Source organism: Myotis davidii, unplaced genomic scaffold, assembly GCF_000327345.1.
Source record: "Myotis davidii unplaced genomic scaffold, ASM32734v1 scaffold1857, whole genome shotgun sequence".
Taxonomy (NCBI): Eukaryota; Metazoa; Chordata; class Mammalia; order Chiroptera; family Vespertilionidae; genus Myotis; species Myotis davidii.
The window spans coordinates 293,713-307,099 of NW_006288115.1; the positions used below are offsets into that span (position 1 = coordinate 293,713).

The window sequence follows — 13,387 nt, forward strand, 5'->3', positions numbered from 1 at the left end:
GGGGGGGGGGGGGCCCTTTAACTTTTTATGTTAACACCATTGAATATAACCCAAATTCTATTTTCCATAAGCATGGATTCATTTACTATTTACTAGTTTAAAAGCTGAAGCAGCCATTTTCAAATTTCACATAAATATCTTCAGAGGATATTTCACACAGGAAGGCATAGTCCAGTGATGGCCAACCTTTCGAGCTCGGCGTGTCAGCATTTTGAAAAACCCTAACTTAACTCTGGTGCCATGTCACATATAGAAATTTTTTGATATTTGCAACCATAGTAAAACAAAGACTTATATTTTTGATATTTATTTTATATATTTAAGTGCCATTTAATAAAGAAAAATCAACCAAAAAAATGACATGCATGTCACAGGTTCGCCATCACTGGCATAGTCTCTATAAAATGAGAATTTGACAGCTATGTCTTTTGAAAAGAAGATAAAACAGTCCACAACATTTCTGGAACTACAATATGCAGTTCTTTCTTTAATAATGTCTGATGAGGATTTCTTTAAAAGTAAATGTGTGACTATAACTTTTTAGCTAAACCCACCTTACTCCCCAAAACGTGTCCTCCATTATCCACCAACCCAGTGAAGCGGCTCATGTTTAACTTTAGATGGACAACTCCATACTCATAGAAGTCAATCCAAGCTGCACCCCTTCCTCTCACCCCAGCCCCACCCGCTCTCCGTCCTATGGAATCCTAGCAGGTATCAAGCTTGTTGGTGAACCCCATCTAGGTAGGTGGTGGTAACTTTAAAAATATTACACTGAGAAATAGATGCTCATTGCAGAAATGTTAAAAAATGCAGGTGAACAAAAAGAAAAGTCAATCTGTATTATGGTTTCATTTAATATGATTTTAAAATGTATTTGAATTTCTTAACAAAATGGATCAGACTTCACATTGTTCTGTGAATTGCATTTCTTACTCAGCAATAGACCACAAACATCTTTATAGGGCAATCATATAATATTTTATAAACTTCACATTGTTCTGTAAATTGCTTTTCTCACTCAGCAATAGACCACAAACAACTTTATAGGGCAATCATATGATATTTAATATCACTTTTAACTATATCATAAAAATCTGTCATTCAGACATATAACAATTTATTTAAATCCTTAATAAGGTACACATGCTCCTCAACTTATGTTGGGGTTATATCCTGATAAAATCATTGTAAGCTGAACAAATCCTAAGTTGAAAATGCACTTAATATATCTAACCTGCTGAATAACATAGCTTAGCCAGGCCAACAGAACATGCTCAGAACACACACACTCGCCTACTTGGGCAAAATCATCACACTACTGCTGCCCAGCATCATGGGACAGTAGCATATTGCCTATTGCTAGCTAAGGAAAAGATCGAAATTAAAAATTCAAAGTACAGTTTCTACTGAATGTGTATGGCTTTCGCACCATCATAAGCTGGGGGCCATCTGTACGTAGGTTGTTTCCAAATATTTACATTCACACAATGCTACAACCTCTGCAAACATTTCTTTGAATAGGTTCTTAATCCATTTCCTCAAAATTAACTCTGAGCTTTCAATTCCTAGAAGCAGGGCCGCAGGAGAGAGGCTCTGCCCATCTCCACAGGTCACACGGCACCAGGGTGCCGGGGAAGGCTGTGCCGGGAAGGCTGTGCCAGGTTTGTGACCTTGTCTGAAGCAGTGAACGGAGTTGCCTAAACCAGGCAACATAATTTTCGTTTTTACCATTCGCCAAATTGAGGGATTAAAAAGCTAATCTTGGGTATTTCTTGAATTGCTAGTGAAGATGAATACTTTTCCATCTGTCTGTCAGACATCTGAATTTCTTCCTTCATAAACTGCATGTCTGCCAGGCAGGCCACACTGAGGGACACTGAGATGGCCTCTGGTGACCAAATGTTCTCACCTCGGACAGGACCTGACTGAGCTAACGAGGTGGGTGAGACTCTAACCCTGGAGAAGCAAGGACTGCCCTGGCCTCTCTCTGATCTTCAGGCTTGCAGTCTACAAGATTCCCCTGCACATGGAGGGTAGGCCCTACAATCCGATGATCCATTTCAGCCCATGCTCGGGTGTATTGCGAACCTGGACGGGTAGAGCAAGGGAAGTGGTCAATTAGCTGAAGTCACGGGAAAAATCCCTCTGTGATCAGTAGTAGGCTTTGTCATCTGTAACCCAAACTGAACGTCCAAGCCCAGGCAGCAATCTTGCCCGTGGGCCTTCGGAGGGAGCCTGGGTACCACATTCTGGGCAGAACACTGCTACCCCATCACTCTTGCTAGGAGACCATCTCAGACCCTACACCGAGGCCACGGTGAATGCCACACAGTGATGTGAGTTGGCACAGACAGATTTGTAGAGATGTTTGGAACACTCGACTGACTTTAGCCAAACTCCAGTGATGAGATAAAATAAGATTCACTTCTTCAGATCATTTCCTGCCTTTGGAGAATGTTAAGTCCAAGACTTAGCTGCCTCTGCGCTCAAGAGTTGGATCCTCTTATGTTGCCCAAGGACACAGAGAGGCATAGAGATGAGTGGGCCCTACAGCCAACCCCAGGCTTTCCAAGCACCTGTGGGAAGGAGCAGAGGAGAGGAGGACGCCAGTCAGCAAGGGGTGGGAGGATGGAGCTAACTGGGGGGGAAGGGGCTTAGGGGGTACACAGTGTGCACAGGTGTCAGTTTCCAGGAGAGTAGATTTTTAAAATGTATGCAAACAACAAAAAGAGTTCCTTCTGTATTTCATGTGGTTCACCTGCCTCTCTTCCTCTCTTCTCACTTTCCTAAAAACACCCACCTGAATTACCATGGCTTCCAACTCCAAAGGTAAATATCACTACATCTCTAGAGTTCAATGCAGTTCACTATAAAAATTAGATGTGTTGCTTTTTCTGTTTGTTTGTTTAAAGAGAAATTAATTGGTCCCACTCCTAAACGGACGGTCATGTATCCGAACGTCATTCTACTTATAAACAACTTTTTGACCAAAGTGAGATTCCAAGGATGTCTATGTGACCATAAACAAGCCTGAGGTCAGGACCATTCAGGCCAGCAAACCACCACGGCCTGTTAACTTGGTTCTCGCGCCAAGCGGGGAGCGAGAGATCACTTGTTTGCAGATGCATCTAGGAAACTGGAGTAGCCCAAGTATCTCTGAATTTTTCCAGAGACCAGATTGCCTCTTTGATCCTCTTAGAATCATAAAAAGTAATTTTAAAAAAAACAAAAACAAAAATCTCTTGAATGCGGTACTTGTAATAGAAAGAATTTTGCAAGAGAAGTGATAAGAGCCGTTGCCTGTTTTGGTAGAGAATGAAAAAGAGAAAAAGTAGTGCAGAAGGAGGGAGTTGGAGAAAGAAATGGCTTTATAACAGTAAAACCAAATCCATCAACACAGTTTTCTTTCTATTTACATGCAAGGTGCACTTGATACTTTAAAAGTGAACACGAGTCTGCCTTCTGTATCAGAAAGCTTTGCCATCACACAACGACTTGTCTCTTTTTGCTAAATTTTTAAGTTAATCTGTTTCCTACTTGACGATCAACCAGAATGCTCCACGTATATTCCTAGGTCTTTTCAAGAGTTATAACAGCTTTTAAATGATTCCGTTTCATTTCAGATAAGCTGCATTACCTTCTGTGCCTCGGTTTCCTAATCTGTAACATAAGGTTAGTCGATGATCTAAAAAGGCCCTACCAAGTGAAAAAAAAATCTGACTTATTCCTTCATTCATTTATTCAATACATATTTATAGCATCCATATGCCACAAACTGTTTTAGGCAATTGGGATACACCCAGGAACAAAACTGACAAAGTTCCTGCGCTCACGGTGCTCCCACTTTAGTGGAGGGAGACGGACTAAACAAATACATAAATAGACAAGCAATGTCAGACAGAGAGCAGCTGCGTGGATAGAGCAGGGTGAGAGCAGTGGGGAGTGCTGGGGCCTTGGAGGGCATCAGGAGGTTAAGGCAGGCCTCACTGACATGGAGCCACTCGAGCAGAGCCTTGAAGGAAGCGAGAGAACAAGTTACGTGCAATCTGGAGGAGGGGTGAGATCACGTGCAAAGGCCCTGAGGTAGGTCTGAGAAAGGCAAGAATGAGTGCAGAAAAAGAGGACAAGAGGAGGGCAGAGCAGGCCACTCCAGCGATTTCGACTGAAGACAAACTACAGAGTACGCTCCTAGCTCTACCTTTGGTTTAAACTGTAGATTTCCAACATCTGAATTTGTTCAAGTTGGGTAAAAAATTAACTTGTCATATAAAGACTGCATTTAAAAAGTGGCTACTTCCTCAAATCTAAACCTTCTCTTTCTGAACCTCATTATGAAGTAACATTGGAAATTTCCAGGATGTATCCTAAAATGATCATGACTCACTCGGCAGACGTGCACAGCCACTGCCAAAGGCAAGGGTCAGGATCTGGGGGGCCAGGCCATGGCCGCTACGCTGCCTAACCCAGCAGCCCCTGCTCTTCACTTTCTGGCCAGAAAGTAAAACTCCCGCCTCTTCGAGGCTCCCAAGTGCCAGGTAGCAACCAAGGCGGCACAATATCATACGCAATCCCCACGGAGAAAGGCTAATCCCACACATCCTGAAGTTCACTTCATATCAACTGCATTACCACTAACTCAAAAGAACGAAACAGTGGGCGAATATAAGCAGAGTTTCCCCAAGAAGTCTTGGCGAACTTGAGAATTTATAATTCCAGCGATGCACCGAGAAAAGAAAGGCATCTTGGGGTCAGGAAACATTTGGCCGGGAAAACGGGCCTTCTGAGAACCAGGGGTCCCGACCCAGCCCGAGCTCTGCTCCCGACCTCCTCCTTTCCTCGTGAAGGTCAGTGCTCAGCTTTCCTAGAATGTGGGTCCCCTGCCCTGCAGCAACCCCCATCACCAGTGGGGCTTCAAAATTGACACGTGAGAGACCCCAACCAAGGCCTACTGCAGCCCAGTCCTGAGAGCAAGCATAGGGGCAGGCGGCTGGGGTGTGTTAGGGCATCACAGAGCACACGAGGTCGACACCCTTTCCTTACGAAAGCAGCCTGATGTTCTCCAGCCCCCAAGCTCGTTTCCTAGAATCTTGAACTTGTCTAACTCAGATTTGAGAAAGCCTCCCAGGGCAGCCTTTATCTCCATGGCTTCACCCAGTTTCAGAAGGCATCTACCCCACCCACCTCAGAACTGCTTGGACTCAAGAATGATGACTCACGATAGACAAGCGCCCAGAAACTGGAGGCATCAACCCGCATGTTTGTTGGTTTTCCGGAAGGAAGGCAGCTGGCGGGAGGACCCGATGCTCCTGGCTTCTGACCCGCACTGGCTGGCCCCACGGCAGCGGGGCTGTGTGGTCAGGAGCTGAGACCGGAACCAGACTGCAGGCGTGCGGCAGGGAGAATGGAACGCAAAGCCAAGTCCCCCGGCTCTAAGGCCCGGCTCTTAAGCACTGTGCTCTGGCCCATCTCAGAGTGCCCACCACACAGTGGCATGGTATCCACACGCAGAGGCCACTCCACTGGGTCCATGATGTGACAAGTAATAGAGTGGCTTAGGCCATGACACATCTGGTGGCTGAGCTGTTCAAGAGAAGGGCCTGGTGCAGGTTCAGGAGCTTAATGCGGACATTATGGACACCAGGACAGGGATAAAAGCCCCCTGTGCTTCGGTCACACACAGAGTGGTCGGGAGGCAGTGGCAGATGGAGGGTGACAAGCCTCCAGGGAGACCTTAACCTGCCGGGGAGGTGTGAGGAAGGCCTCCAGGTACAGGCAACACCTTGCAGGAGCCTTGCAGGACAGCCAGCGGGAGGGAGTCAGGAAGAGAAACTACGGGCAGAAAACAGCACATGCGTGGGCCCCGGAGGTGGGCCCCTGTGGGAGTCCTACAGGGTGCACGCTGGGCAGGCCCGGTAGGAAAGGAGGGCAGGGTCCACATCACGAGGGACTTCACAGACCGGTTCGGATTCATCCTGAAGACAAGGATGCACAGTAAAGGGTCCTAAGCTGCAGTCTCCAAGACCTGACCTGACTGTGAGAGATCAGTCTGGTGGCGGTGGGGACTGACTCAGGGCCAGGCGGCAGGGAGGCAGGCTACGGTGCTACTACAGTCACGTCAGGAAAAGAGAACAGAGGCTCTCGCTCTCTTATTTTTAAAAAAGATTTTTATTGATTTCAGAGAGGAAGGGAGAGAGAGAGAAACATCAATGATGAGAGAGCATCATTGATTGGCTGCCTCCTGCACACCCCCCACTGGGGATCTGAGCCCGCAACCCCAGGCACGTGCCCTTGACCAGAATCAAACCCAGGACCCTTTAGTCCCCAGGCCGACGCCCTATCCACTGAGCCAAACCAGGTAGGACCAGAGGCTCCCTTTTTGAGTTAGACAAGTTCAGGAATCCCAGGAAGAGTGAGGAAAGCAGGATGGACACAGGGTGAGCACTGAAGACAGAGAGGTCTGGGGGAGCGCCTATGTCCCTCACCTGGGCGCACTGGCAGGACCAATGATTAACATGGGAACCAGGACGTTGGGGTGGATTTGGGGTGATGACATCCAGCAGGCAGCTGCATACCTGGGCCTGGAGCTCAGGAGCTCTGGGCTGGGACGGAAAACAGAAGAACAGCAGCAATCACCAGGCATTATGCCACATCATTCCGCCAGCACTGGGCCCGACGGCATGTGCTGGGCGCCTGTGGGGTGCCAGGCACCTCACCCACATTGTGTAATATGGTCTCTCAGCAAGTGCGTGAGAAAGGCATCACCATCCCATTTTATCGAGGATCAGAGGGGTTCGGTGACTTGCCAAGGTCTAGTGACTGGTACCTGGCCAAGCTGGGAGTCAGACCTAGGCCCCCTGGTGCCCGGGTTGCACAAGTGACAGCATTTTATAGTCACTCCTCACATAAGGACTCAAATTAGCCAAATGGATTAAAAAAAATTAAATCTCACATTACAACAATCTTCAAACTCAAAGGTACACAGGTGAGGACTAGCTAGTCAACCTCTATTTCCCCTAAAATATCCTTAACTTTGGCAACATTTATGATAGATAACTTTTAAAGGGTGGGTTGCTGTCACCAGTATAGACATCACCAGCACAAATAAAGCAACTCACTCCTTACCTGAGCAAACAGGGGTTTTATAAAACATACCATCCTGAAGACTAACTGAGGCTGTCAGGCCCCACCAGATTACACAACTGTACTTTTGGTACGTCTGCCCTGGCGCAGCTCTTGCATAGAACAGACGGTCAGCAACGATTTTCACCCCTCCTCAACTGAAAAGTCAAACCTGGCGATTAGGTAGGAGGGCACTGTCTTACCCTGACGCAGCTTCCTTGTGAACGATCCATGGCGTGAGCTGTGCTTTGTAATGTCACAATAATTGTCTTAGAAGAATGATGAGGATAAGGAATAATTAAGTGCTCCATAAACATCTGCTTGAGCAAATCATGCTATCCAAATACGGGCTTGCCCAGAGTCATCTTAGGTCAAGAACAGAAAGAGACTCACACCAGGACTCATGCACTAGCCTTGCCAACTCATCAGAAGGTGGATAGTTGAAGCAAAGACGAAAGCAGAACACAAGGAATCAGAAACGACTGGCTCAGAGAGTGTGATATCCCTTTAGCACAGCGGTTCTCAACCTTCCTAATGCCGCGGCCCTTTAATTCAGTTCCTCATGCTGTGGTGACCCCCAATTTCATTGTTACAAATTGAACATAATTAACGCATAGTGATTATTCACAAAACAATATGTAATTGTATATGTGTTTTCCGATGGTCTTAGGCGACCCCCGTGAAAGGGTCGTTCAACCCCCAAAGGAGTCACGACCCACAGGTTGAGAACCGCTGCTTTAGTGGTTCTATGGCAGTAAGGGACACATACTTACTTACCTCAAGAGCCTGGTATGTCTCCCAAAGACATATAATGCTCAGAAAGACAGATCCCTGTCTTTGCATGTTTGCAACATAGAATCTCAAAGCCCTCTGGTTTTTTAATCAACACCAAAAATCAGACTGTCATTTTCTGGAGGTAAGTATTCAAGATTCACTTACCTCCCTAAAGCTCAGTTACTTCTCTGCAGATTTAAGGTAACGATACCTGGCCTGCACTGCTCTGCCCAGCTCACAGTGGCTGCTGTATAACTACACAAGGCAACAGAGGGAAGCACAGTGCACGCTGGGAACTCTATACCTGTGACCTACCATTATTCATGAGATTGCTATCCACTTACTTCATGGGGCAGGGGGATTCTAAATATGGCCCATTTCTTTACTGAAGATTTAAATCTACATTTTAAAACACTATGGATACTCTGAAATCCATCCAGAGCCACTCTTATCTACTGGGGGAAAAACATTATCAAATCAGAAAAGACCTAAAGGTTCCAGATAGGTATTTGAAAAATATGGTAACAGACCAAATTGAAGTATTTTCATCACAATGCTTTAAAATGTTTTAAAATCCTCACAGGTGACATCAAATGTTCTTGGTGCTAGGCGGGATCTGTGAATTTTTCTTTCAATGGGATGCATTTCTTTTATAATAAAAAATTTCCCACCCTAGCCGGTTTGGCTCAGGGCATAGAGCATCGGCCTGTGGACTGAAGGGTTCTAGGTTTGATTCCAGTCAAGGGCTCATACTTTGGTTGCCTGCTCCTGGCCCTGGTTGGGGGCATGTGGGAGGCAACCAATCGATGTGTCCCTCTCACATGAGTGTTTCTCTCTGTCTCTCCCTCTCCTTTTCACTCTCCATAAAAATCAATGGAAAAAAGTGAGGATTAAAAAAAATAATCCCTTCAATGAACTTGATTCAAATTAATGTCGCATCTATTCTTTAAGTGTCTCCCTTGCATTAAGCATTGCTAAGTAATACAGAAGACAAGGAAAACACTTCTTTGCTTCATACAAATAAATCTAACCAGATCAGCACACAAATCACTATAGTAGGATAAGGACCATAAGAAAGGTCCCTGAGAGACAGCTGGAACGAGGGGAGTAGAGAAAGGCTTTGCAGAGAAGTGGAGAAGGAGGGAGGGAAGACACATTTACACGGAAGAGCAAACACGGCCCAGAGAGCAGGACAGCACAGCAAGTGCTCAGGGTCCACTCAGTGGTTGAGCGGTGCTGACACTGGAGCAGGAGAGTGTAAAGGTTTGGCTACAGCAGTCAGTCCATGCTTGTTGCTAAAAAGACACAACAAAGAGGAATATTTTTTGTTCATTTATACAGTTGAAAATGAAGATGTCAGAGAGAAAAACAAGTGAGTATATATGAAACAAGATTGGCCAAATGTTAACGTTCCTATTGGTTGAGCTGGAGGTATCTCCTCTCCACTTCTTCGTATGTCTGACATTTTCCATTACAAATGGCCAAAAAAGAAATGAAGGGCAGACGATCTAGGGAGGGGGTCAGCTGATGGCTTCTCAGATGATGGTGTTTATGAAGAACTTTCCAACCTCTGGGTCAACTGGAGGCAGAGGGTGGACCGAGGTTGGAGCCCACGCCACGGGGAAGTTGACAGCACAGCGTGACGACGGCCTGGCAGCGGGCCTGTTTTCGGTTCCCCACGCCTGTCACTCGGCCCTCGGTCCCCCACTTCCCACTGGGGGGAAGGGAGCTGCAGGGGTCTGCTCCCAGGCAAGTGGGTGGTAAGTCTGCCTAAGACAAGTAGAGGCTACCGGGTTCTTCTCATACTAGGTGTACAGGTAACTGTAGGGCGTATTTTTGGTCATGTCCAATTTAATACTTATCATATCAAATTTAATACTGTTTGAATGCTAGCTAGAAAATCCTGATAAGCAAAGTGAAGACAATTTAAAGCCAGAATGCAGAGAAAAGCCCTCGGTGCATGGCAGAGCCTTTGCCTCGGTCCACGCGTGTGCACACCCACACAGACAGGCACATGCTTCCTCTCCTTGAAAAACAGGATCACAGGGAAATATTCTTGGGTAATATGTTTTTTAATTAAACTGTACTTCTGGCTACTTTGTGAAATAGCATTTTACAACACCATTGTAAAGGCTGCGTGATAGTTCAGTAAAGAACACTTTGATCTGGGGCTTAAATCTAACAATGCTGTTTTACGGAATATTCCGATCTGAGAGGGCTGTTGCTCAAGATTATTCTGAGTTAATATATACCAGGACCACACACACTTGTGCAGAACCGTGATGTGACAATTAACATGATTTTCTTTATTGGGGGAGAGGAGGCTGCAGTAACATTTTTTTTTACTAGAGAAATAACTATCTTCTTTTTTAAAATACAGGGTGTTGGGATTTTAGTTTTTAGTTTTGTTTTCAGGTTGTAAAAGCAATACATGAATGCTGCAGGGTAGGCACACATATGGTATCGCAAAATGTAACAAGTAAAAGTCCACTGTCTTCTTCCACCCATTCCACACTAACTATAACTTTAATAGTTCAGTGTATCTGTCTCCCAAACATCTCTAAGGCGTTTTAAATAGATGGACTATGTAAGCACACACCCACATGACTTAGGTACATATATAGACACACAAATGCCCATATACACATACAGACACACAATATCCATTTACAGTGTCTAACATATATACATATAATGAGATTTTTTCTTTTTATTTTCTTTTTTTAATTCTCACCCGAGAATATGCTTTTATTGACTTTTAGAGAGAAAGGAAGGGGGGAGGAGAAAGAGAGAGAGAGAAACATCTATCAGTTGCCTCCCATACACACGTGCCCTGAATGGGGATCAAACTCACATCGTAGGTATGTGCCCTGGCTGGGAATCGAACCCCTGCAACCTTTTGTTGTACAGGATGATGCTCCAACCAATGGACACCCAAAATCACTCTGGGCTACGCTGCAGGTCCCTCCATCCCAGGATGTCCGAGACGGCTCCAGAGAGACAGCTGGGAACAAAGACACCCCTTCCCTCCTCCACCCATGGCTGTGTCCTCAAAACTTGAACATACTTGGCCTTCCTTTAAATAACCTTCTATGGATTCTCCTTTGATTCCAAGTCCTTGGCTGTTGTCACTCTAGCCATGTCTATCTTGGAATATCAAGTCCCTAGTATTCATGCATAAAGTCCTAAAGAATTTCCTTTCCCATGAAACTACCTGCTTGAAGCATGGCTCCTGTTTCGACATTCTAGCACAGGGGTCAGCAAACTGAAGCTTAGCACCTGTTTTTATAAATAAAGTTTTATTGGAACTCAGCTGTGTCCACTCATTCACATACTGTCTCTGGCTGTTTTCACACTACAACAGCAGAGCTGAATAGTTGCAACAGAGGCAGGAGAGCCCACAGAGTGTAAAATGCTATCTGTCTCTTTAAAGAAATATGCTGACACATACTCTAGAATATAGTGAAAACACTATTTTTTCCCCTACCAAAAATTTGGAGAACTTGAATCACGTACCCCATATCTAGTGTTTTTGTCCTGGCAAAAGAGTCTGTTTTCTATTAAAATACAGAGGAAAATCACCCCTCTCTGACAACAGCAATGGTGTGCTGGTAAACCTTTAACAACGTGCAGAGAGTGGGGGAGCCCTGACTTTAGAGCAGATTTCGCGGTGTACATACATGGATGGTGGCTTACTCCAAGCTAAAACATGTGATGCCACTGGAACGGAACTGGGAGAAATGCATACAAACACTAGTGCCAACCGGCTCCCGCAAAACACTGGCTCCTCCAGACATCTGCAGTGTCCCAATCTGGGACATCGGTGGCCCAAGCCCTCACTTTAAAGACGAGGAGACTGAGGCCCCGAGACAGAAAGTGCGTTGCCCAGGACCGGGCTGGTGACTGAGAACAGGCTGGAGCTCCTTTCCCCGTAGAGTCCGGCTGCCTCACAGGGAGCGACTCCCTCCATATAAGAGCGGAGGCAGGAAGGCACAGGAAGTTGTTGGCTAGGCGCGTGGCCATAAACGTTGGTTTTATTAGTGTTTCACAGTTTGGGGCCTGGCTTTCTCAGCACCTGCCCTGGAGCACACACCTGGAAGGGGTACCTTTCCTCACCCAGGGCCATGTTTCCTGTGGACACTCTGTCTCAACGAGCCAGCAGTACCCTGAGGGACTGCCAGAGGGGAAGCTCCGGTAAGATGGGGCCGCATCTGTGTTTGCTCCTACTTTCCCCAGGATCTAGTCCAGAGCCGGGCACGGGCTGGGGCAAGGTAAGTAGGTCAATACATATCTTTAAACCAAGAACAGAGCAGGTGCTCAGAGGTTAGAGCCACTGGCTGCTCCCATCTGCAGGGAGTGTAACTACAGATGCAACACGCCCGCGTGCCTGCAACATTTCCAAGGGAGCGGCTGCAGTGCGGAGCACAAGAGGCCCTGTGGATGGAGGTGCGGAAGGAAGGACAGACTTAGAGAACTCCTTGTCTATGACGTATGTCACCTCTCTCTGAACTTGTGCTGACCGAACTTGACGTGGAGGAAATAACCAGAGAGGGAGCCCACCTACCACACAGCAGGAAGGATGCAGGAAGGGCCCCTCAGTGACACACCTCTGCACGTGGAAAGTGCCAGAGCACCGAGGCTGGGGAGTCAGTTTCCTACAAACTCAAGGCTATGCAACTGCAAGCAGACATGAACACAGAGCAAAGACAGGCAAAAGCATGCACGCACTCCTGTTCTTGCGGAGATAACTTCTGGTCACAGTCACACAGACCCCCGCACACTCCACACAAGCTCCCGGTGGGCTCTTCTAGGGACCCCAGGTCCTGTCTGACCCGGACTGCTGCCACCTGGATGCAGACAGGTCGCTCTGCAGGCGCAGAAACAACCAAAGCCACCTGTGAGCCCTGCGGAGCCTTCAGGGGGCCAGCAGGGCTCATCCTCGCGTATGTGGGGCCCCAGCACTTGGTCCCAAATTGCAGAGGTTAACACTGCCCATGGCATGGCTGGCGCGTGCTCCATTCAGGGGAAGGACCGCTAACGAGAAGCGGGGCCCACGGTTTATGCCTCCGGAGCATTCCCCACACCAGGGGTTCTCAGAGTGTGGGGCGGAACCGGGCAGCCTAGGAGTCCACAGGTCAACGCCAGTTTTGCAATAACACCAAGGGGCTGTTTGCTTTTTCACTCCCAAGTTTTGAGGAGGACACACAGGGAGGTTTTCCAAGGCTACATGACCCCTGATCTTGCAACAGACTGAATGCAGAAGCAGGTAAAAGAATCCAGCCGCCTACTATGAAACCTGACATCAAAGAGATTTGCAAAAATGTAACATGCCGCTCTTCTCGGTAACATTCTGTTTTGGACAACATGGCCACTTTTCAGAAAAACATGGTAGGCTAGCTATAACAGGACCACTATTATTTTAAAATAAGTAAACATTTCTGTTGTAGATGGGAAGTATGGAAGGATATAACCCACATAGACAAAAGCTCCT

General features: G+C 46.7%; 1 protein-coding gene across 1 annotated transcript in view; it reads right to left on the reverse strand.

Moving 5' to 3' along the window:
• The window catches only part of ACO1 (aconitase 1), a 60,528-nt gene extending 47,356 nt beyond the window's left edge, over positions 1-13,172 (reverse strand). Inside the window, exon 1 of the mRNA XM_006759892.2 lies at positions 13,085-13,172. The gene's annotated coding sequence lies outside the window, so the exon portion shown is untranslated. The remainder of the gene's footprint in view (positions 1-13,084) is intronic.
• Positions 13,173-13,387: the final 215 nt, after the last annotated feature.